This window comes from Aotus nancymaae, unplaced genomic scaffold (assembly GCF_030222135.1).
Source record: "Aotus nancymaae isolate 86718 unplaced genomic scaffold, 86718_ANA_hifiasm-v0.15.2.pri h1tg000029l, whole genome shotgun sequence".
Lineage (NCBI taxonomy): Eukaryota > Metazoa > Chordata > Mammalia > Primates > Aotidae > Aotus > Aotus nancymaae.
In genome coordinates, this window is record NW_026988442.1 from 56346228 (window position 1) to 56373042 (window position 26815).

Here is a 26815-nt window from a genome sequence, read left to right on the forward strand (position 1 = left end):
ACACAGACTTATTAATAAAATATGCCAGAACTTAGCATTCAGGTTTGAAAATCACATGGAAACTTAAAGGGAAATCTCTAAAAGTGGAAATACTAAGAAAGAGTAGATCCCTTTAGAACAAAATGTATTTAAGACCTGGCTGACAATTAAACTTTGCTTGTGCAAATAGACAACAGGGAGAATACCAAAAACAAAGGCAAAGACCAGAAAGAAAAGCACTCTTGAAACTTACAGCAGTAAGGAGCCAGAGATGTGAACTTGATGCTTTCCTTAAATAAACTTGTTCTCCAATTTTAAATGTCTTGGGCTGCAGAAAGATTGAAGTGCAAGATTACAGAGCCCAACCCCCACAGAGTAACTAGAAATTAAGGGTATTCTTGAAAACAAAGAAACCTGACAAATAGTGTAGGTAAAAAAGATCCCCACAGCAATCAGGTTAAATAAAAACGTAGCAATGGGAAAGCATAACAACAGGGCAGAGATGTAAGTACCTGCAAAACTTGGAGTAGAAAAACTTGCAAGTTGATTCTAGGCAACATAACTGTCTGCCAGAACAAAAATCTAGTAATCTTCAGGAAAATATATTGTCACTACAGTGGATTACCCAAAATGTTCAAATACTAACCAAAAATTACTAGACATGCAAAGAAACAGGAAAATATAGCTCATATGCAGGTAAAACTAAAAAATTTAAAAGATGTAGTCAACACAATCCTAGTCAGAGTAGGTCCAGATACTGAAATTATGAGAGAAAAAATTAAAAACAGCCATTTAAACTATGTTCAAAGAATTACTTAAAAATATATTTTAGTATTTGAAAGTTAATAGAGCATCAATAATTAAATAGATGAAGGCTGTGCACAGTAGCTCACACCTGTAATCCCAGTTCTTTGGTAGGCTGAGGTGGGCAAATAACTTGAGGTCAAGAGTTTGAGACAAGCCTGGCAAACATGGTGAAACCCTGCCTTTTCTAAAAATGTCTGTGGTCCCAGCTACGCAAGAGGCAGAGGCAGAATTGCTTGAAACCAAGAAGTGGAGGTTGCAGTGAGCCAAGATCATGACACTACTCTCTAGCCTGTGTAACAGAATAAGACTCCCTCTTAAAACTAAAACAAAACTAAAAAAACCCAAACAGATGAACAATCTCAACACAGAAATGCAAACTCTTAAAAAATGGAGGTCTTGTCTGCCCAGCTTCAGAAGGCTGAGGTGAATGGATTACCTGAGGTCAGGAATTCGAGACCAGCCTGGCCAACATGGTGAAACCCCGTCTCTACTAAAAATACAAAAATTAGCCAGGTGTGGTGTTGGGTGCCTGTAATTCTAGCTACTTGGGATGCTGAGCCAAGATAATTGCTTGAACCTCTGAGATGGAGGTTGTATTGAGCCAAGATTGTACCACTGCACACTATCCTTGGCAACAGGACTGAAAGTCCATCTCAAAAAAAAAAATTATAATCTCTGAAATAAGATGGGCACAACTACATGTTAAAGATGGCAGGAAAAAGTGGCAGTTACTTGAATATAGAACAATAAAAATTTCTCAGTCCAAAACCTAGAAGGAAAAATATTGAAAAAAAAAAAGAGCAGAACCTCAGAGACCAGTACTAATTCATGAAGTGGTCCAACATACCTGCATCTAAAATTCTGGAAAGAGAGGAACAAGATAGACAGACAAAAAAAAAAAATTTTAAAAGTGTCAAAAACTTTCCAAATTTGTTACAACACATTAATTTAAAGAATCAAATGTTCACTGAGCCTCAGGCAGACTGCAAATAAAGAAATATTGTTTTAGACAAATAATAGCCAATTTATACATAGTTAAAGTCAAAAAGGAAAATTTGAAAGCAACGATGTAGGAGAATCACAGCAATTTTGATGACTTGTTTCTCATAAAAATCATGGAAGCCAGGAGACATTGGCTTGACATTTTCAAAATTCTGAAGAAAGAAAAAAGGCAACCAAGATTTCTAAATCAAGTAAATTTATCATTCAGAAGTGAAGACAACTATTTGATTCCACTTACAGTAAAATTTCAAAACGCAAACTCATCTGTAGTGACGGAAAGCAGATCAGTAGTTGCCTGAGGATTGGGGTGGAGAAAGGGCTGGACAGCAGTGAGGCACTAGGAAACAAGTGATGGGAATATTTGTTATATTGATTTTCATGATAATTTCATGAATTCACACAAACATATGTGCATGAAAACAATTTGTACATTTTTAAGTGTATAAAGTTTATCATATGTCTATTTTACCTCAAAAATCTTTGAAGAATAAAGACAAAATAAAGACATTTTCAGGTAAACTCAAACTTAATTTGTTGCCAGCAGACTGAACTACAGTAAATGCTAAATAAAATCTTCAGTCTGAAGAGAAATGACACTTGTTAGGAAATTGAATCTATAAGAAGGAATGAAGAACAGCAGGCAAGTAAGTATGGAGACAATATTTTATCCTCTTAGTAGTCTTAAAAAACCTTTATGACTATATAAAAATTTTAGCATTTATTCAGTTAACAACATATATAGATATAATGTATATGACAACTAGGGAATTAGACTTGGGAGAACAAATAAAAATAAGTGATTGCAAACTTATTATATTTTACTTGAAATAACTTACTATTAATTCTACGTGTAGATTTAAGAATCACAATGTTCCTCTTATTGCTACTGTAAAATCACAATAAAAGGATATATAGCTAAAAATTAATAGAGGTCTTAGAATACTACAAAATATTTGATTAACACAACGAAATGTAGAAATGAGGAACAGAAGAACAAAAATGTACAGTAAAAGTATAAGTATAAATATATCAATTATTATAGTAAATGTAAATGCACTAAATACTCCAATTAAAAGATAGACATTGTCAGTCAATATATATATATGTATGTGTATATGTATGCATATGTATATGGACTGATACACATATAAAAACCAATTATATATAGTCTACATGAGACACACTTTAATACAAAGACACAAATTTACCAAAGGTAAAAGACTAGAAATAGATACTCAGTGTAAACAATAAGCACAAGTAAGCTGAACTGACTACACTAATATCAGACAAAATATATTTCCAGAAAGAAAAACAAAGAAGTCTCAAATTAATAACCTAAAGTTCCACTTAAAAAGTTAGAAAAGGAAAAGTAGACTAATTTCGAAGTAAGCAAAAGAAATATCATAATGAACATAATAGCAGAAATCAGTAAACTAGTAAACAGCAACAATAGAGAAAATCAGTGAAATGAGAAACTGATGTTTTGAAATATAATAAATTTTATATAATTGCAGCCATAGTGATAAGAAAAAAAAAGAAGAGGAACACGTTACCTGTATCAGCATTGAAAGAAAGTATAGTAGTTTAGGACTTACAAAATTAAAAGAAAAATAAAATCTGATGACCAACTTCAGTCAATATGTAAATGCCTTAGATAAAATAAATACACCTTTGAAAGTTCAAACTATCAAACTTCACTTAAAAAATAAGCTGATTTCATTAGAGAAATGGAAATCATACTTAAAACCTTTTGTAGATGCTATTATTAAATTGAGCCAACTAAAATAAATAAATAAAATAGTTACTAGAACTCATAAGTGAGTTTAGCATGTTTGCAGGATTTAAGTTCCATATACAAAAATCAATTGTTTTTCTATATACTAGCAATAAAAAACTGAAAAATAAATTTAACAAATCAACTTATGAAAATATGGAATACTTATGGATAAATATCAGAAATACATAATCAATCTATATTTTGAAAATAAAAAAGCTAAAAATTTAAAGAATTCATTCTCAGCAAACAGGCACAAGAAACAAAACCAAACACATTCACGTTCTCACTCATAAGTGGGTGTTGAACAAGGAGCGCACATGGACACAGGGAGGGGAACGTCACACACTAGGGTCCTTTGGAGTGTGGAGGGCTAGGGGAGGGATAGCAGGGGGTGAGGAGATTGGGGAGGGATAACATTAGGAAAAATACCTAATGCAGGTGACGGGGGGATGGAGGTAGCAAACCACCATGGCATGTGTATACTTACGTAATAATCCTGCAAGATCTGCACATGTACACCAGAACTTAAAGTAAAATTTTAAAAAATGAGGATAATAATGCCAAATGCATAGTGATTTTGTTTTTCAGTGTTAGATCATGAATATAAAGCAGCATAGTACAATTCGTGACAAATACATTCTCAAAATGTGACAGACAATTATTTCTCTCATCATAGTTTTGTCAGTTGCTATGACTTTACTCAATGTTGTGGGACAGGAATTATTAAATTTTCTGTCCTGGACTTTGATAACATAAAAGACAGAAAAAAGTACTTTCATACGTAGATTACGCGATGATATCATAAATATGTTAATAAATCAAATAGTTCTTCTTTCCATGTATTTATGCTTCTGTGAAGGTGTTGTCTCAATGTTAATTTGCTTTTAGTTGTGTTCCAAAATCCTTACTCAGTGGTAAACATATAAAATATTTTTACAAACTTCAAAATACATTTGTCTAAATATGAGGTAGAAATTATCAATAAACTGGAGACTTTAAATATGAATATGTTTATATACTGTTTACATACATGGCAATTTTGCGGTCTTGTATTCGCTCTTTAGTTAGATAGTAAAGCCATTAGTGTTTCCTTCCTTCCTTCCCTCCCTCCCTCCCCCTCTCCCTCCCTCCCTCCCTCCCTCCCTCCCTCCCTCCTTCCTTCCTTCCTTCCTTCCTTCCTTTCTCTCTCTCTCTCTCTTTCTTCTTTCTTTCTTTCTTTCTTTCTTTCTTTCTTTCTTTCTGTCTTTTCTGTTTTTGGCAGAGTCACACTGTCACCCAGGCTGGAGGGTAGTCTTATGATCTTGGCTCACTGCAGCCTCTGCCTCCCTGGTTCAGTGATTCTCCTGCCTTAGCCTCCTGAGTAGCTAGGACTATAGGCACACACCATCACATCTGGCTAATTTTTGTATTTTTAGTAGAGACAGGGTTTCACCATGTTAACCAGGCTGATCTTGAACTCCTGACCTCAGGTGATTTGCCTGCCTTGCCCTCCCAAAGTGCTGGGATTACATGTATGAACTACCATGCCTGACTACCAACAGTGTTTCTTATTAAGATTTTAATTTTTATTATTTCTCTGTTATGCTCTGTTCTTTATGGCAGCCACAAGTCATATGTAGATATTGAACAATTAAAATGCGGTTAATGTAATACAGAAATAGCTTTTTACTTGTCTTTTATTTTAATTAATTTAAATTTAAATCTGATATTTTATTGAAAACTTCAAAATGTGTTTGGAAATTTGGGTATGTAAATCTACTGTCTCTTTTGCAAATTCTATATGTAAATTATATATTTTAATGAAAATTTAGTGTACAAATCAGGATGTGGTTAAGTGTAAAATATACTGGTTTTCCAAGGTTAGGTATAAAAATGTAAAAAGTTTAATTCATAGCATTTTATGTGCATTATGTAGTAAAGTCATCATATTTTTAGCATACTGGGCTAAATAAAAATATTCGAGATTAATTTCACTTTTTTTTCTTTTTGAATGTGAATGTGGCTACCAGAAAATTTAAAGTTATACATGTGACTTTCATTGCATTTCAGTTGGACAATGCTTCTCCATATAGTCTTGATCATTTCATTTTATTTTAATATTACTGTTTATATCAATACTTTTTGGGAAATACATAAAATTCTAAAAAATAGATGAAAAGTGTAGATTTTTGGGTGAATTTTGTAGAATCAGGATTCACATTTCAACCAGCAGAACTGACAAGTTTGGGGTGAGGAAAAGGGGTGCTTTTTTCTCAAGGAAGTATGATTTTCAGTAGAGAAATTTTTAGCATTAGCTATTTAACAGCCATTTGAAACTGAAAATAAAAATACTTTAGGAGCTTGTGTCTAATGGATGATGGAATGAGACTAGCACCATCTGAGCTACATAAACAACAAAAGCATGTATTAATTGGTTTTGATTATTTTCTCTCTCAGAACTTTTACACATTTTTCTCCCTTAAATTGGTAGAAGGAAATAAATGGAACCTCTCACTGAACTCTACTCTTTCTTAGTTGTTCATGCCCCAGAGAACACTACACTGCTTTTCAGATGATGACAGTTAAAGTCAAAATTATGTTCTGCAAGCTTCCCTTATTTTATTTGGGGTCAGATTAAGACTTGGACTTCTGCTTGTGTTAGGATTTCGAATGTAATGAATATCTACTTCAGGTTTCGGAGGGATGCTAGTGTAATTACATCTTGTTAAATTTGCTGTATTTACCAGCTACCCAAACTTTTTGCTTGTTAATATTAATGATGCAGAAAGGGGAGAGAAATACTGTCAAATATATATTTATTGAAGGCTTATTGAGTTAATTCTAATAGTTTGAGATTTTTAACTCAAATGAAAATCTGTAAGTACAAGAGATTTACATACTACATCTTTAGTCACTTTTTTCCTTTGATGCTAAAATGAAGGAAATATTCAGGTATATTTACAAGTTGCTATGTGAGCAGTTATATGAAATTTATGCTGTGTAATGGATTATGGAAAGTAGTTTTGAACAAACTAAATGCCCATTTCATTTGACCAAAGCATGTTTTTACAAATTCAATAATTATGCAATGCATAGTTGTTTTTTTTTTTTAAGTTTTTCAAGGTATGGAAAAGAAGCAGTAGGTTTTCCTCATTTGCACACTAAAATGGACTTATAGGGTAAGGGTGATTAATGTACTGAAGTAATTTAAATTCCATACTTTCAAAGTCACAATGCATATGTTACATGCCTATAATTATGCTCCTCTGGGTGTGCATGCCAAGAAGGTGGCAGAGTCAGACACAGAAAAAGAAAGGAGATTGATGATATGGTATTTTGCTAATACAATGCAAAGGCACTAACGGATTATAAACCTCATTCTTGCCTTTCCTACTTGTATGTACCTTCTAAATTACATTTTCAATTTGATGTCTTCACTGATCTGTCATTTACAGAAAATGCCTTCATTATGAAGAAGCTCTCCTGAAAAAATTGGAAAAAAATAAACAATACTTCCAATATTATAATTCAAACTTCTTTGGTTTAAAGATAAACTCCCCCAGCACTCCACGACCACCATACACACACAATCATTTATTAGATTTGATATACATATGCTTAAATATCAGTTTCCTCTTTTCTAAATTTGAGGTCATTTAAGGAAGGAAAACTGTCTTACTGATATCAAGATAATGCACTGGTGTCCTATAAAAAGACATACCAAAGGAAGACATAATTTTTTAGGAGAGTATTACAAATTTTACAACTCTAAAGTTAAAATTTGTGTATACTGTCATCTTAAAAAGAGTGATGTGGTGTCTTTTCTAAGGTTTCCCAACAGGTTGCTAGACATTTTCTTACTACTAAGTGTTGGGTGACCTCAAACAGACTGAATATTTATAGGGAATACAATTAGACAGCGTAGACAAATTTTTATTAAATCATGCATCATAATTCCTTTATTATGCTAGTGCCATGATGTTTAATGACTGCCTCCTTTGGGTCAACTCAACTATAGATTCTATTTATCTCTAAACTATTAACAGAATCCTAATTAATTTAAAAGTTTTAAATACATAAATCTGTGCTTTTTTATCCCCTAAAAATACGTTATTCCATTGACAAGAAGATTTAGTGTTGCAGTGTACCTCATCAAAAAGAGAGGAAATAAATATTGCTTTAAATTTTTGAGGATGGAGGCTGATGCTACCTTTTAATGCCATATAACATGTCAGTTTGGCTTTCAGTTTTAAATTAGTTCAACCTTATTTGGCCATTTCAGCTGAAGTTTTACATAAACCTATATTGTACATTTGATGAGCTCATGAAGAAACAGGAAGTTGCACACACAAAAAAGTGGATTGATGTTTGATATGTCTAAAGGAGGGTAACAAATTAAAAATATAGAAACTTGATACCTCTTATTAGAAAAAAAGGTAGTATTTTAAATAGTTTTGTTAATGTTTGTTTAGTTTGTTTGTTTGCTTTGCCTGGAATCCTGTGGTTATGGATATATATAGTTTGACCATAGAAATTTCAAAGTCTGCTCTTTATATTCTGAAGAATACAATAGTCTGATCTAGCTACAATTTTTTAGGTGGCTTTTTTCTTTAGCAGATGTTCTTTTGGCCTAGAACTTTAAAAAGAAAATAAAAAGACTCAGATTATTAATTAGAAGTAATGTGATTATTTTTTAAGATAAAATAGCTAGATCTGGCCACTTACAGGGAATAGCGGCTACTGTTGTCTTTTATATGAAGACTTATTTTAATGTAAATGAGTGAGTGTGTGTGTGTTATTTATGATCTTTGTGCTGTGTTTGTACAGTAAAGTCATTGAGACCCCATAGAGACCACTAGAGTGCTGTTAAGGTATGTGGTCTGTTGCATACCTTTGAGAGCTAAATCACGGGGCTCATTTTTGAGACTAATTGTTTTTTTTTTTTTTTTGAGACGGAGTTTCGCTCTCGTTACCCAGGCTGGAGTGCAATGGCGCGATCTCGGCTCACTGCAACCTCCGCCTCCTGGGTTCAGGCAATTCTCCTGCCTCAGCCTCCTGAGTAGCTGGGATTACAGGCACGCGCCACCATGCCCAGCTAATTTTTTTGTATTAGTAGAGACGGGGTTTCACAGTGTTGACCAGGATGGTCTCGATCTCTTGACCTCGTGATCCACCCGCCTCGGCCTCCCAAAGTGCTGGGATTACAGGCTTGAGCCACCGCGCCCGGCCGAGACTAATTGTTATATGGAGCTTTTTATTATACTTTACATGCATTTTAAAACTTTAAAATAAGAATATTGCTCTAAAATACCATAATGGACAGCAATTATAGTATTTTCAAATATGACTGATGAAGTTAAAACTAGGGAATTATTGCAAATATCAGTCACTTTTTTAGTGATTATTCAATATTCATTATATCTAATAATCCAAATTATTATCTAATACAATTACTAGAGAATTACAAATATTAGTCATAATATATTAAGAATATTTTTAGTTATCCCATGGTTTTCTAGAAAGTATTACAGTCTTTGTTCATTAAACACATTTTCTTGAAACTAAATACATTCATAAATTGGTTATATTTTGCTAATAGCTTCTTTAAGAAAGGTTTGCTAAAAAATTCTTCCAAAGTTAAAAATAATGTAGGTTAATATGAATATAGAAAATCTTCCAGTCTGAAAATTTTCTTACATTAAAAAATAATCATTTTAACTTTTTGTTTTTCCTGAAGCCACTAAATCATGGAATATATATATTAATAACTGTTTTTTCAACTAAGCACTGATTATAAAGTTTTCTACTAATTAACAGTTACTGAATCCATAAATACTTATCATAGACATGACAAATTATAGATATTATATATATATAAACAAAAATATAATACCTTCTTCATTAATGAATAGATAGAAATGAAAAAAGAAAAAACAAATGTAAACACACTTGTTAATTAAAATGATTATTGGTTTAATGAGGGCATTTCAGAAAGCAGTAGAAGCATAAAAGTATTAAGTTGGAATAGAGAAATTCATTCAAGTTGTTATAGTTCTGTAAATAGTTTCTTTTAGTTAGTATTTTTTAGTTGTAGTTTTTTTATAGTTCTGTAGTTTTTCAGAAAATCATTTTTATCAAAATTATTTTATATTTGTTACTATGTTTATAAAAATACCTAGGCAACTAGTGACAATAACTATTGTACTTTTACCGAGATTAAAAATAAATACTATTGCAATATGGACTCATTTGGGAGATTGACCACTTGTTCTAGAATCATGTATTTAAAGGCTGTATCATACATTTTGCAGAGAGTTTTAAAGAACCATATATGAAATCAAGGCAACAATAGAAAAAAAATACTGTTTTTTTTTTTTTTAAGGATTTTAGAATCTAACTCAATACCAGAATCAAGAATAAAATTTGTACAGTGTTAGGTCTTAGAGATTAGGTAATTGGATACCTTGCAACTTTTCTTTTGGGGTCAGTCCAACCACTTAAAAAATAGATATCAAGAAATTAAATGTCTCCTACACAAAGAAATGATAAATGTGTGAGATGATGGATATGCTAATTATCTTAGTCTGATCACTATATATTATACATATTGAAACATCACAATGTACCCCATGAAAATGTACAATTATTATTGTTAATTTAAAAAACAAAATTAATCTTGAACCAAACGAAAAGCAGCATTGTTCTGATAAAGAAGAGGAGCAGTGTACTTTAACTTCCTTGAAGCCATGAAAGCGTCTAAACGTAGTGAGCTAGAGCCAGCTCATACAGCCTTAGAGATTCAGTTGTGTGCACCTCTTACCAACTTTCCATTCAGTGATTAGTGGATTGTAATCTGTTATTTACACTGTGGAAACTGGTAAAGGCTACAAATCAGGGTTTCTTATCTGTATTCCAGAAAGCTATTGTTAAACATTGACCACTTCATTACTTACTACTGACTATGGGATGTGCCGGCTCTGAGGAACACAACTGAAAAAAATCTGTCTAGTGCAATATCTCTATTGTGCAGTGAGGAACTCAGAACACTGAAGTAACATTTTCTGCAGAGTAGGGCACTGTGAAAGACTACATAGGATGTTTAGGATAAGGTGCAAAGGATGCTGTTGTGGGCAAAATTTGTGTGGTGAAACCCTCACCTCCTGTACTTCAGAATGTGACTGCATTTGGAAATAGGGCCTTTAAAAATGTGATTAAATTAATATGAGGCCACTAGAGTGGACCATTATCCAATCTGACTGATGTCCTTAGAAAAGCACATTAGTTAAAAAGAGACACCAGAGAAACACCAGCACTGAGAAAGATCATATGAGGAAACAGTGAGAAGGTGGCCATCTGCAAGCCAAGAACAGAGGCTTCAGTAGAAACCAACCCTGATAACACCTTGATGTTGGACTTCCCAGCCTCCAGAACTGTGATAAATATATTTCTGTTGTTTAAGCTACTCTGCCTATGGTACTTTGTCTTGGCAGCCCTAGCAAACTAATACAGATGTTTACAGTCTTTGCTCCAAGAACAGCTTGACACAAAAATGGACAGGCAGAGCAATCATGAAATATCAAAGAATGGCTTTACCAAGTTTGTTTCTGGTCATTGTTGCACTCAATGGCTTTAAGTTGTAGAAGTCTTGTTTTTATACATACAAACATTGAAACAGATGAGATTACTAAAATTGGTCTCTGTCCCTTTAGAAGACAGTGTTGATACTTAGTTCCTTTACTATACTTTAAAAAATAGCAGACAGTTTATTTGCACCCAGCTAATCTTGCAGTAACTTGGGAAATATATTTTTGCCATGATTCAGAATTGAGTGACTAGATTCTTGGTTTAGTAAGTTCACCAGAAAAGCATGCACATGTTTGATAAATTTTCACTCTGATTTTATGGATTTCATGTGTACATCTTTGAAAAAAAGTGAAGTGTGTTAATATACTTCCTGTTCACAAACTGTATGGTTTTATTTGACAAGTATTGCCAGTGGCATGAGCAAATTGCATTGTTCTTCACTGTGCAGTCAGAAAATTCTCATTCCTGGATCTTCTATTATTAAAATATTTACCTTCAAATTTACACCTAGATGTTATATATCTATTCTTCTTACTGTCTACCTCCACCACCAATGTGTTTTACAACAATTTTCTCTTAACCTTTCTTGGTTTTCTAATTTCTCCACAATTATGTTTTCTAGTGAATAAGCTCATTTCTGCTTTTTTTGTTCTAACAGAACACACTCAAGTGTCTCAGCTCAATAGTTGGAGATGAGCCATCTTCCTTTGATTGTAAAAAAAAGCTTGAAGGAGTATTTTCACAGTGATAGAACTGGAAGTTAGGGCAACTTCTAACAGATAAAATGGCAAATCACTGTTATTTTCCTGAATTTGCATACAAGCAAAGCTTGTGCACTTGCAAAGCCATAATGTCACTAGAGATGATCATTAGTAAATTGTGTTTACTTGTGTAATATGTGATTTTCCACATATTTAGTGGTTGTAGGGCTCTGTGAAACAGTATGCCATTTGACCTTCTTTGATGTTCAGATTCTTGAATTCTCAACACTTGATTTACCAAGTTCAATTTCTAATGCATGTTTATCATTCTGAATATGTTTCTTCTGGGATTAAAAAAAATCAGAGAAACAAGAATATCCAGGAACACATTTCTGGCTACTAATACTGTCGCTAATCTTACTTTTTTTGTAATGTGCTGTCATCAATGTTTTAGATGAACAACTATATATATAGCACAGTAATTTCTATATAATGTAATAATTGTAAAAATTTGATTGGAAAACACGTACCCTTCCTGGTCAATATTTATCTAAACTGGAATTTAAACACCAAAGCTTGTAAATGGTATTTCAAAGTAAAATATTATTGGAGATCAGCAATACATCAGCTGTACTTTGGTTATTGATTTGGTTTTCTATTTTTTGCTTTGTGATTTAGGGGAGCAATGGAATCTCTCTGTACATTGTTTCATCAGAAATAAAATGAAATTTCCTTTTCATTAATAATTATTAGGCAAGGCCTGAATATTTAGTTAGAAACAGTGTTGCTAATGTGGAATTGTTAAATTTGAAATTATTGCACTATCTTCTAGAATAAATGTATAAAAAATACTTTCTTTTACTTCTTAGCATCAAGAAGAGATGTATTCACCACTTATGAAACAACATCTCTCTTTTCATCAGCAGTTTTTCTTACAGGCATACATTTTGCTTAAGTTTTTATTTTTTATAAATATAATGTAAATTCTAAATTGTAACATTAAGAACCTTGTTTTGTTGTTAGAGATTTTAGCAGAAGTAAAAATTACATTAAAAGTCTTCAAAAATCTTCAAATAAGAACAGTCTTCAAATGAGAACAGAATTTAAAAACTGATGTTCTGATACTGTGTTCTACAATAAATAGACAATTCTGGGACTCTTCAAATGTAATATTTATGGAATGTCTTCTTTTAAGGAGCTTCAAATTCCTAAAAGGTTTGTTTTTTTCATACTAAGTGCGATTTTCCACATAAAGTTACATCTTTTTATCCCAAGAATATACTGTATATGTGGAAAATAGAAAAGGTGAAATATTACATGTTAAAATTGCATGGCAGAGTCATAGAAAGTTGCCAAATAACTAAATTGCTTTGTCTTTTGAATCTTTCAACTAAAAAGTGTGCACCAACATTCTTGGAAGTGATATTAAAGAATTAGAAACAAAACAAAAGCTAAAAACAAAGCCTTTAATTGTTTCTTTTTTCACTCATCATTTTCATGTATAAACTAGAACTACATTAATTATGATAAAATGTAATAACCTTTGTTTTATTTTTGATAAAAATATAAGACTACATGACTTACTTTGTAACTATACATCATTAGTTATCATATTCCTATTGAAGAAAAAATAGTAAATATTTAGAGGGGTATTTAAAAACTTAAAAATTAAAAAAATACCAAACACTTTGCTTACCAAAAAATGTCTACACCTCAGAAATGTTGTAAGAATTTGGAGAAAAACCCACAAAGTTGATCTTTGTAAATGTCATTTTAAGACTGTAAAATTTGGAATTTTCTTTTATGCAATTTCTTTAGTTTTACCTTTTAATTTTTAACTGTAAAAGCAAATATCTTCTTATTGTTAAAAAAGTATATTGGGTAGCCCAGAAACACATGTAGCATGTCATGAAATTATCCCTCTCACTCCCTCCACTGATATATCCCTGGAGACACCCACTATTAAACATTTGATGTGTATTATGCTAGATATTCTCATCTTATATAACCAAATTAAAAATTTTAAAAACTGGATCATTCTTTGCATATTTTTTTGTTGCTTACATTTAGAAAATTTAACTACATATAATGCATATTTTTTCATGCCACTACATGAAAAGAAGAGGTATCTCATTATTTAAGATGACCTAACAACATTTTATGATATGAGAATATTTCATTTACTGAACTAATTCTCGATAGATGGATATTTATTTTTTTCCAATTTCATTTCCTTTTCTTGAGGAATATTTGTAAAAGATATGCTTCACTTAAGCCAGAGTATTGGTTATTTAGATAAAACACTAATCTCCTAGGGAATTCTGACTGATCAGAAGTTTTAAAAGTTGAGATCTAAATGTTATATTTTAAAATATCAGTAAGCAACTATATGGTATATTGGAAAGGGCTATAAGTATAGCCAAGAGAAATGGGTCTTTTTGAAACCTGATACTTATTAAACATATGATATTAGGCAAACTATCTAAGTGCTCAGATCCTTGTTTTCCCATCTACAAAATGATATGAGGTAGATGATCTTTAAAGGGCCTAAAAACTAAATAGACTCCATATGCAATTATAAACAAGTGTACACTCAACACTGGCTAGGAAAGATGAATATTCCATAGAAAAAGTAGTAGTCAGCAGCTATTTTAGGTTTCTCATTATGGGATAGAAAAAGCTGATGGAAATCATGCTATTGGGTTTTCATAAATTGAAAGGATTTATACCTTTTGTGTGCCTGTATTTTAGCTATTCCTTGCTCTATACTCTATTCTATATATAAGCATGGGCAAATCCAGATTGAACATTGCTACAGGGTTGCATTATACTCTGACACAGTTGTTTAATTCAATAATGGGTAGAGAAGTTTCTAATCCTTGTTCGGTCTTGATCACATTTCCTCAAAGCCTTCCTTGTTTGGATACATTCTTGATGTTAGAATTGAATTAAGACAGACTACCTAGAGTGGAGTGTACCAGGGAGCAGCTCCTAGAGATTCTGTCCCCTACAGGATGCACTGAGTTGATGCTGACACTTAAAATGGTTTGCTGTCTGCCCATGGCTGAGGTTAGATTCAAGGACCTAGTATGACTTCTGATTCTTCTCCTGGCTTGCCAGATGATTTGTTACTGGCTCTGAATAGTTCAAGGACTGACAGATAAGATGATTTTCTAAAACTGTAATGTGGGAATAAGTGATTCTCATCATTTTGTTCCTTCGTTTGATTAAAATTTAAATGGGCTTTTCTTGAGGAGTCTTTTGGTCATACATACCAGACACAATTCTAGGGTCTCTTTTTCTCTGTAATAAAAATTAATATGTCAAATATAAAATCTCTCCTGTGAAAGTGTGTAAAACATTTGGATACATGTTGCTACAAGGTATTACAGTTATGAACATTATGTTGTTCGTTTTTTTTTTCTCAAGTAGTCCAAAGTTATTACCTGAAACCAAGCTAAGAGGAGAGTGGAAAGATGTTCCCTTGTAGTGACAGATAGGTCATCTACATTAATTGTAAGCACCCAGTGCCCAGGACCATTCTTACTGATGTCCCGAATGGTGTGTGGTTTTATTTGCTTTATGTTGCATTTTTCCACAAAATATATTTCAAAACCAATTTTCTTAATGGCAATTCACACACAGTGTGTTTAATAATGTCATTAATCGCTCTGTTACTAATTGTTTCATTACCTTTCTTAGTGTGTAGTTGTGAACACCCAACATTATTTATCAGGTATGAGAGTGACCTCTCTCCTGGGTGGTGATGCTTACTTAGGAAAAGAAATGAAGTCCTTTAACAAGATTCTTGCCTTTCACCACAACTCTCGCTCTCACCTGGGGTGAAGGCCAGCCCTAATTTCTAGAGTAATTGCCATAAACATGGTTTATATATACAAGGAGCCCATGAAAATAGCTTCAGTGTTGATCTTCACATTAATCCCATTTTTCTACTCTCAGAAGAAAAAAATTGGATTATCCTTATATAAATAAATTATACGAAGCCATTCAGTGAGGGAATTGGGTGGTGGTGGTGGTGGCTGTGGCTTATTCAAGAACTCTGATAGGCCAAATTATTCTGGTAGAAACTAGAATGTTTTTAATGAGGTTCTTGCATTTGTTTTAATCATTTCTATAATGATTAGACAAATCATACCTTTTAAAGTGTGTGAATTTGAATAAATAATTTTACATTTCAATACCAACAATTGTGTGAAAGCTTCCTAGGAATTCACTGTCTTTGGGAAAAACTAAAATGACTAAAGAGTCATGTGTGTTTTAAATATTTTGCTGTTCACCTTCACATAATGATTAGCTTTAGGTTACCTTTTTTCTCCTTATGGCGAGTTTAATATGAATCATCAAAGAAAAATTACAGTTGTTTATAAAACAAATTCATCTCTTGCACTTATATATTGGGATGGCTAGTAAGCATTGTTTAATTTTAAAAAGGTAATAATTTTCCAGCATTGTCACATTGAATATTATCAGATACCTGCATCCAGATCTAACTAAAAAGCTATATTTTACATCTTTTGAGAATCTTGATTTTAATGCAGGCACCACTACCAATTCTGGGTCAGACGGAATGAATCCATTTTCTCAGCAAGATTCAAGCCTTCATGCCCCCTGTTAAGACTCATGCTATGAGCAAGGCTGGTACTGTTTATGACAGATGCAAATTATACTCAACATCTTTTGTATTTTACAATTTATAATCAGGCGTGCATCCTCCAAACCCAATTCTTTTCTTTAAAGCCCAGAATTCTGGACCCTTCATAAAGCAGAAAGCTTGCTGCCACCTTCAAGGAACTCAAACTATCTGATTTTTTTATTTGCTGCTGCCATTAGATTGAAATGATTTTTCTTCAGTTTGCTCAAAGCCAGATTTAAAGTCAGGTCCCAGAGGTAACAGGAAAGTCGATCCCCTAAGCTACTCAGTCGTTGTTTGCTTTTTTTACATGTAATATCCTACTTCTAAGCCAGAATATAATTTAAAATACAAAACACACTCTACATAAATATGTCCTTTAGTAATTTTGTAATCTGACATTTAATAGAAGTTAACTAAGTGCCTTATATCATGTTTGTCAAGGAAAATGGAGAAATTATAAATATCCTTCAAGACAATTATTTCTTAATAGCTTTCTACATATTTTTAATGCTACACATTTTCTTACTACTTCAAATCAATAATACTATGTGCTCCTTTTGAACATAGACCTGCCAGATTACTCACTTACAATTCACCTAAATAAGCCCCAAAGCATCCTAAACACTTCACACATTATGAGCTTCTGAGAACCATTCAAAGAGCTCAGGTTTGCAGTCACTTTCTGTTTGCTAGGGAACAGCAAAGGGTTACTTTAGCCCAGGCGCTGCAAGTGCGAGCAACAGGAATCCATTGGCTTTAATTTGTCCATGTCTTTCATTTGATACTACCAGTATTAATAGCTTTGCAAGGAAATTCTGCAGTCATTAATCATAATAATTAATCAGATCCAATTATATTGCATATAAATGCGAACAAATTGCTGAAAAAATAATGATCTATCACCAACATGTCACAAGGAAAAAGAGACTAAAATAGTAATTAGACGCAGGGATTTAGTTGTGTATGAGTGCCCTGCAACTGATTTTAACTGTATGATGATCCAATGATGTAATTAGTCGAAAGTCTAGCAGGCCTTCTTAGCAGACCATCTAATGACTGTGAAACTGGAGAAAAGAAGGTCCACTTTCCTATGAAATCTTTTTGCATTTGCTTCTAACTTTGCTCACCTAAATAAAGGAGATCCATTGCCCTTGGTGTTCTAATATTGGGAACTAAATTGTTCCTGTATGGGTTTTCTGAATTTTTATTGCCTATTTTTAAAGTAATGCTATCTGTTAACTGATGATTACTTAAGTCAGGAATCAAGACATTCTAAATGACATTTTTTTTCCTTTTTGCTCTTGTAATCATACAAATGTGTAACATGTAATTCAAAATGAAATGTTTTGGTTATAGTAAGCTAACACACTGTGGGTAGCATGCATGCTAGCTATTTTCACCTATCTTCTTTCCCTTGAACTGAACTGAAAACATTTCAGAAAATGGAATTACTCTGTTTTCACTTCAGTTAGCACTCTCTGGAGCACTGGCAGATTTTATCAGAAACCATTTAAAAATATATATGTGTGCGTGTATGTGTGTGTGTATATATAAATTCTTCTTTAACAGATTCTTAAACCTGACCAAAGTGAATTGTTTAATGCAAATTATTTTATGAAATAATTTTTATGTCCCTGTTTTCTTTTGAATTTTCACTCTTGTCTCACAAGATAGAGCCTCCACTATAGTGTTATGTCTATGCATAATTAGCATTAATTTATTGTGTGGTCAGATATGTATTTTTAAACCTTTCAAAATATTTTCTTATTCCACTCACAGATTACACATGAAATGGTTAACTAAAGATTGATGAGCAGTTTTTATGATAGGTTTGCAACTTGAAAATAAATGTTAGGTTCATCATAGTTTTCAATACTAAGCACTGCACTTTACTGTCTTTGATCTCAGTGTTGTGACTACTACAAAGAAATAAAACCTTATCTTACCTTTTCCAGCATCTACTGCAGAAGACCTCAATAATGCATAAGAACATCTGGAAGTACGGTAATTTCAGCTATCAGAGATAAGAATTGACACAGAACAGGTAAACCCTACAAAGTCATCATGTTGAAATGAACTGATTAAGGTTTAGTAACATAAAACATCATGTATAGTGTTTCCATGTTTGCTACATCTTGCTATTTTATATTAAAAAAGGAATGTCAATTATATATATTTAATAGGTTGATTAGCTGGTAGCAATATTATATTTTACATAAAGAGACAGAAATGTCTGCAGATATTGCCATACACATCTATTTAGAGTTAACTGTGAGTTCATAGAAAATACATGGGCATAGTAAACAGGGTTTTGAAATGACAATTTTTTACTGGTTGCAAGTGCTAATTGCTAGTTTCTCAAGGGTATAGAATTAATCACCTGCTAGATTTACAGTCTCTAGGTTGAGACCTGAGGATGGAGGCAATAAGAAAAGCTCTTGAGGGACGTATCATATGGCGAGTCTAAATATCAGTCTCTATGCATATGTAAATTGGTAACAAAGTTTTTTCAAAGCTCAAGTATGCTAATTTCAAACAGGCAAGACTAAAGCTAGCTTTTAGCAGCTGTTTAACGTCTGCCTGTGGGTGGTAGAGAGAGCTTAAAATACAAGCAAACAGTGGTGCATAAGTAATTAAGCAACATTTTGCTGGGCATAAATAATTCTGTTTATATTGCTCTTTTGAAGAGTATAGAATACAAAATAACAGATCAAGTGCACCTTTGGTCACCAGAGGTTAACTGTTCTTCCTCTTTACCTTTTCTTTGGTTTTATGATTTAAGAGAAATAAATAACAAGGTATGATATACAATCTTTATAACTTTATAGAAATTAAAATCACTTAAGGTGAAGAAAAAAAACCCTGTTATAGAATCACTGTACTATAAAATCAATATAATACATATTGATTTTAGTTTGTTCTTCTAACAATTTATCAGAAGAAATGTAATATTTAATTGCAGATCTGTTTTTTGCTTTTTTATCTTTTAGGATTATTGAAAATAGAGTTTGGGTTGTTTGCTAAAATAGAACAATCAAACTATTTTCAAATTCCACAAAAGGAATATATCCTCAATTTTTCAAAACAAATTTTAATTGTCCCATGAATTAAAAATAAATAGATAAAATGTTAACAATTCACCTAAAGATTACTGTCTAAAAATTAGGACTGCTTAAATCAATGTACTGCATACAGAATAATCACCTAATTTGAACAGCTCTTGCTAAGCCAGTAGAAGTGTCTAAAAGCAAAAGAAAGGCTGGTATAAAAAAATTGCATTTGATTCAATAAAAACCTTGAAATTGACCAGAAGGAGGATGAAAGATTTAACACGATTTAGAAATACCTAGTCTGGAAAAAAGGATTATAGATACTAACTGTGAAAAGAGTAAGGGGTTTAAACTTTGTTTGCTTTAAGTATTCATGGTTTAAGGAGTTAATGGTGAAAGGAAGTACTCAGTTGGGTATCAAATCTTATAAAGGGCTTTATAACACATAAGAATGCTAGGAAGGCAGGAGTGGCCATTTTTGCACAGGATTGCTATTTCCCTTTGCACTGAGGGAACAGGTAAATCAAATAGGATTTGAACAAACTTTCTTTTATTTATTCTCAGCGTTCTAAGAAAATATGTAAAATCTGATGAAGAAAAAACACCCTGTTTTTTTCCTGATATTTCTAATTTTTCTGAATTTTTATTTTTTAAAAACTTGCTATTTTTTTAAAACCACATGGCCTGAGTAGAAGAGTGGCTAGGGCAATAGATTATGTGCAGACATGATATACAGTCAGGGTTGATCTGTGTTCTTTTTTTGCATCTTGTTTTTCCTCTTCCTCTTCTATAATAGGTGGATATTAGCACCTGTTTCAGTCTCGCAAAGCAAAAAGATGAAATTCAGTTAAGTGATTGGAGAATGATGATTTCTTTGAGACACTATTCTAAACTTTCTTAGGCTCTTGGACATCTTATTCTGGTTCACTTAGTCAAACAATTCATTCTCCACGTACTCTACCATTGGGTATAGGCCCCATTACCCATTTCATGGAGGAAGGATAGAACAAGCAGGCAAGCAATAATTTCCCTTTACCTATGCAAAAATATTCAGATTTGTTTGAAAATTCTGACAAAAATGGATGACAAAGACTCCCAACTACTCAAAGTACTATAATTGATACTCTTTCTCCTGAGTTGGCTTTTTCCTGAAAATTGTAATTATTGCCTGTGCATATTCTGAAAAGTGATGTTTGGCGTTGGAGGGGCATTGTCCAAGTACAATTAGATAGGAATTTGACTATTATACATTATTAGGTTAACATACATCTTGGTCATGTATGATCAGAGAAGAACTTTAAAAATTGTTTTAGGAGAATTGAAGTGTTCTGCTTTGCCATATCGCTGCCTGCTTTTTTTTTTTCTGGATCTTCAGGCTTTTGTGTGTTGCTTAGTACCTGTCACTTGTCATCACTTTGAACAACAAACTATTTTTCTCACAAGAACGGACAGTTACTGAAAAAGAAAAGTAACATTAGAAATGGAATTGCTTTAGTTTGAGTTTCCATGGACATACCACAAGACCATTGTCCTGCACCTTCTCACTCATTTGTCGGTGAAGCTACCTGTTTAGGTACTTCACTGTAATTTATAAATAAAAATATTGTTTTTGTTTTTCTGATTATCTGTGAAGATATGAAAGCAGCCAAGTTTAAACTTTTGTTATCAGATTAGTTTCTCCTTTGTATCTGCAAGACTATTAATGCTTATTAAGGCAGAAAATAGTATTTGTTTGAGAATGGTGAGGCTAATTGATACATACCTCAAAGATGTGATAAACTATGATCATTTCATCTTGTTCCAGTCACTAAATTAGGATTCTCATACAAGGTATGTGGAAACAGTCCATAGCCAACTAGGAGACATCCTAAGTAGGAGTTCTTGCTGGGCATGGTGGTGTGCACTTGTAGTCCCAGCTACTAGGGAGGCTAAGGCAAGAGGATCATTTGAGCCCAGAAATTCAAGACTAGCCTTCACAACATAGCAAGACATTATCTCAAAACAAACAAAGGAAAAATAAGTAGGAGTTCAACTAGGAAAAAAAGAATCTGACAGATATTGAAACACAGGGTTTTATCCTAGAGTTTGAATCAAGTGCTAAATAGGAGGGACCTAGCCGATACAATGTATATAGATATTCAATGTCAAGTAATTACCGTGAACATTATGGAACCAGAAAAGTCCAGTAAAAAATTCTAATCCTAGGATAGAGGCTGATTTTTTTTCTATTAACTTGGTTGTTTTTATGGTGTATTCACCAGTTTGCATGTATATATACACATACACACACACACATACACATGGCCAGAGATTTGCAGAGCCTCTGCAGATATCTCTTCTTCAATGGTGGTTAAAGCAAAGGGTTCCCATATGTGTACCAAGGCATGGTCTCAGAAAAGTCTGTAATCTATCCCAGTTTGTGCTCAGTGTTTTATCACAAGGAAATGCTGAGATTTACTTATTCATTTATTCACTGAGCCATTGACTGTTTACTTAGGTACTGAAATGTGTTGGACACTGTGAAAGTTTCTACAGATGCAAAGATGTGTAAGATACAATAAAACACTAGAGTCAATAAATGTGGAAATACTATAAGTCAGATTTGAGGAACACTCATCACTGGCAGATACCTCATTCCATCTCTGATGTTTTGAGCCAATACTGTGATGGATATGAAGAGATAAATTACTTACCAATGTGACACAGAATATCTGTAGAATTCAGAATGTCTGTGAATGCAGAATATGTGATTGTAAGCTTTCTGTTTTTAACTAATCTGCAAAATTCTGATGACTCATCTTGCTATACTTTTTGGAAATAATTGCATGAATATATGCTAGTATATATAAATATATATATAATCTAATAGTGAATATATGTTAACATATATGTTAGAATATACGTTAGTGAACTAATTTATCACTTTATATGTTATTTATAGTGTGTGTACACCTATCAGGCTGACACCAATGGGTATGGAATACTGATTAGATGATTCTAGGTTCAAGGTATCCCACAAAGCCTGCAGGTCCCTGGGACTTCAATGAGAAACATTTTATATATATATATATATACACACACACACACACACACACACACACACACATATATAGCATGTATATATATAGAACGTTTTATATATATATGTTTGTGTATATATGTTTGTATATATATGATTATACATATAAGCTAATAGTGAACATGTTAGTTTTTATAATCTAATAGTTAATATTAAACAACATATATATATTTCACTATTAGATTATAAAAATTTTGAATATAGGGAATGTACCCATTCTTCTTTTTTTTTTTTTTTGAGATGAAGTTTTGCTCTTGTCACCCGGGCTGGAGTGCAATGTCATGTCATGATCTTGGTTCACTGCAACCTCTGCGTCCTGAGTTTGTTCAAGCGATTCTCCTGCCTCAGCCCCCTGAGTAGCTAGGATTACAGGCATGTGCCACCATGCCCGCCTAATTGTTGTGTTTTTAGTAGAGATGGGGCTTAACCATGTTGGCCAGGCTGGTCTTGAACTCTTCACCTTAGGTGATCCGCCCGACTTGGCCTCAAAGTGCTGGGATTACAGGCATGAGCCACCGCGGCCAGCCGGGAATATATCCATTCTTAAATGAAAACATTTGCAGCCTATTGATAAAACTTCCTATTTCAGAATAAAGCTTTGTCTTGTCGTCGTCTCAACACATAGACTAACTTACATTGTTCAATTTAAATTAATTGAAGTTCTGAACTTTCTCTATTCCAAAACTGTTGATTTCAAATGAAGACTGCATAGCTTTCTGCATTCAGAAAGACAATTTCAATTTGTGAATTACTTAATAATATTTCTCCCTTGTAAACTTGGAAGCAGCATTCTACTGGTTTGCTCTAAAGATGTGCTACTGTGAAAAAGACAATTACATATTGTGGAAGAGTGTATCTAGGGAAAATTCTTGGGTAATAAATTCTGGTGGCAGAGAATAGAGAAATAACCCCCAAAATATGAGTATCTAAAATATAAGTTTTATTTTCTTAAGCAAATTAATTTCTTTTTTAGCTATTTTTCAGACATTTTGACAAGCAAGGGAAATTTGTTTTATTAATTTCCTTTGAACGTATGTACGCTTCTCTTTATTTTTCTATTTCTGATTGTAGTCAGCATAAAGACTTAATAGGCACTTGGGCCAAACATGATGGTGACATTAGCAAATCATTTACTAATGCTCTTACTATAAGGGAAAATATACTTTATGCAGTATATATTTATACAAAATACTATTATGTATATATTGTTGGAGGTAAAGAAACTTTTAAGAAAAAACAAATCTATCATCCTATCTTTCCAACCAGCCCAAATCAACAGGTATATAAAGGGCAGGTTTGGAATAGGGAAAGGTGAAATTTCTCACTAAAGGCCCAATGGGCCTGCAGGCTGTGTAGGATACCTTGAACCTGGAATCATTACATCAGTATTCCATGCCCTTTGGTGTCAGCCTGATAGGTGTACACATGGTATAAAATGCTTACTCTTGTTTTGCTTTCTGAACTGAGATTCTTCTTAAAGGCATCATCAAATCTGCTGGCTATACCTCATGTTAAGGGAACATCTAGATAGAATCATTTCAGTGTTTGTGTTTTTCACTTTATTTGTTTTCCTTCATAACTTTTTATGCAAATGACTGTACAATGTTGAGATCAATTGTAGCTGAAAATTTCTCTCATATTTACTAATTTATAGAGCAACCAAAAGGTAAAAGGGAAATAAAACAAAAACATATTTGGTAATTTCATGAATTTAAAAACTAGCCCTGGGGGAAAATGCATCACTTTATATTTTGTATCACTGCTGTATTTAAGAAACCTAAAAATGGGAATTTCATATTCTTATATTTTGACAAGTACTTTACATTTGCTTGAATAAATATTTTACTATGAAAGGAATATGATTAAAAAGAAGAGAACCCCACACTATTAACTTCTCAGGAACATTAAAGCAGTAAAAGTACACATTCCATAAGCCAAGGGATGCAGCAGCATTCAGTCAGCTCCAACCAATCCAGCAAAGAAATTTTCCTTTTCTTTCTTATTTTTAAGCTCCAAGAAACCCTGCACTTACAGAAAGGAGAGGTGTGCTTCAACTGTCATATTGATGTGGCAGAATTTAGCTCTTTTCTGAAGAGTTTTCGTATCCCAAGAGCTTAAAGACAATAGTGCACTGTATAGAGAGCCAATAAATCAATTAGCTTTAACAGCCAGAGTTCAGGAAATGCATTTATTCTCTTCGATGAAAACATGGCTTTTCCTTGTAGTTATACTTCAAACTGTTAAGGTCAATTTTTCACATGGAAATTATATTTAGTGGCTGAAAAAAAATCACTCATAAATTTCATAAAGCAAAAGAGAAGCACTTACTAATGTAGAAGAACGAGTTTGTTTTATTTGTAATTATCTATCTTTAGAGTAATTGAGATTCTAAACAGCAGCTAATAGCCTCACTGTCTCAAATTACTACTGCCTGTAACTTTACCTTGCCAAATATCAAAGAGCTTTTCAATTGCAACACTACTACTAAAACCTGGGTCATTTTGTAGCAATTAATTGGAAGAGGTGATTAATAGCTTAATAATGGGTTGCTCTGTGTTTAAAAAGTGCAGGGGACGTGCATAGGAAAGGAATATGTAATTTTGTATCCCTGAAACATAACCTAATTGAAAAATCAGCAGTTGGTCTTATTTACTTTAGGCTTGTATTTCCAAACCCTCTTTTGATCTACTCTGAGAAAACATGTAAATCTGGAGAGTATTTTTTAATTAACTCCTTGAACATTGAACATGCTATGAATTTAAGGAGCACAAGCTATTCCATGGCACCTGCTGTGCCGCAGTCAACTTCACAGGAATTTGAGGGCAATACGTGTCAAGCATCTATCTGGATGTGCAGATGGTAGTGCCCATTCAGCAAGTCATCCACTACAGGGTCACCCGGGGATTCATATGGCCATTTGCCGACAGCATAGTCTTAATAATGTGGTGCCTGGGAGCCTGTGTCCACTTCTACTATGGATTCTTGTTATATTCACCCCAGACTTAGTGACTGTAAGATCTAGCTTCAGCCTTTCCTAATATTCTTCCAGAAACTTCCATTAAGACAGTCAGTGCAATTTAGCAAGTTCACCACTCTCAATGTTTTGAAGCTAATTAACAAGGAAATGGCAACTATACTAGTTAGACAAGTAATTTAATTGAGAAGGAGGTCTCATAATAAGGTAAGGGTTGCAACTAGCAAATAAAAAGGGACCAGGACTCAATTGTCCAACTCATTACAACATCACATTGATCCATGGCAAGATGTTTGGATATGGGATACATTAATTTTTTAAAAATTGTCTACTGCAATTGCTATCAATGTTCACGTGTTTCTCTTATGTTGCTAGAAGACAGTCAAGATTAAAGCTCTCGATTTCCTATAATTTCTTTCACATGGTGCATTCTTGCTTCTCATTTTGGTCCAATCATATCCCAGTTGAACCTGGAAATACTGAACTATTTGTCCCCTACTGTATTTGCACAATGACTTAACGTTAGTGGCAGTCAGGATTTTAGTAACTTCCTGGCACTAGTTCTGTGGAATCAACCATAAAATGAGAATAAAAGGACACATGAAATAAAGACAACTATCTGGAAGTGCACTCCCCATACCCAGTTCTCATACACCCAGATATGCACTCTTGAAATAATTTATTCTACCAAAGGCAAGGTATCAAATGAAGACCCAACTGGTCACAGAATTTTTCTTTCAATTCTTTTCACATTTATTGGATAATATATAAAGATAAAGGGAAATTATGAAAATTAAAACAAAAAGGACTTGTTCTCCCACTGCTAAAAGGCACACAGTCCACCAACTTTAATCAGCTGGAATGAAGATATAACAGTTTGCTAGTGGTGGGGAAAGACAGTCAGCTAAAAACAAAGACACAAGTGGCTCTATGAGATTATTATATGCTCCCAAACAGGAGCTCACTTATTCTCGGAAGTCAAAGGCTAGTGAAAGCCTAGATAAATGGAAAATCTTTCAGCTTGAAGGGGGCTCACCTGTACCTTAGAAATTCCTGCTGAGTGGGTAGCCCAAAGTTCTAATCATCCTCCAGCTCAGAGCATAAAGCTCTGATTCCAAGATGTGATGGAGGCAGACCAGTTTAGCAGGAGTATTTCTTTTCTTGCATGGCTTTTGATAATTTTCCTTCAAACAATATTTTTATTTTATTGAGACAGGGTCTTACCCTGT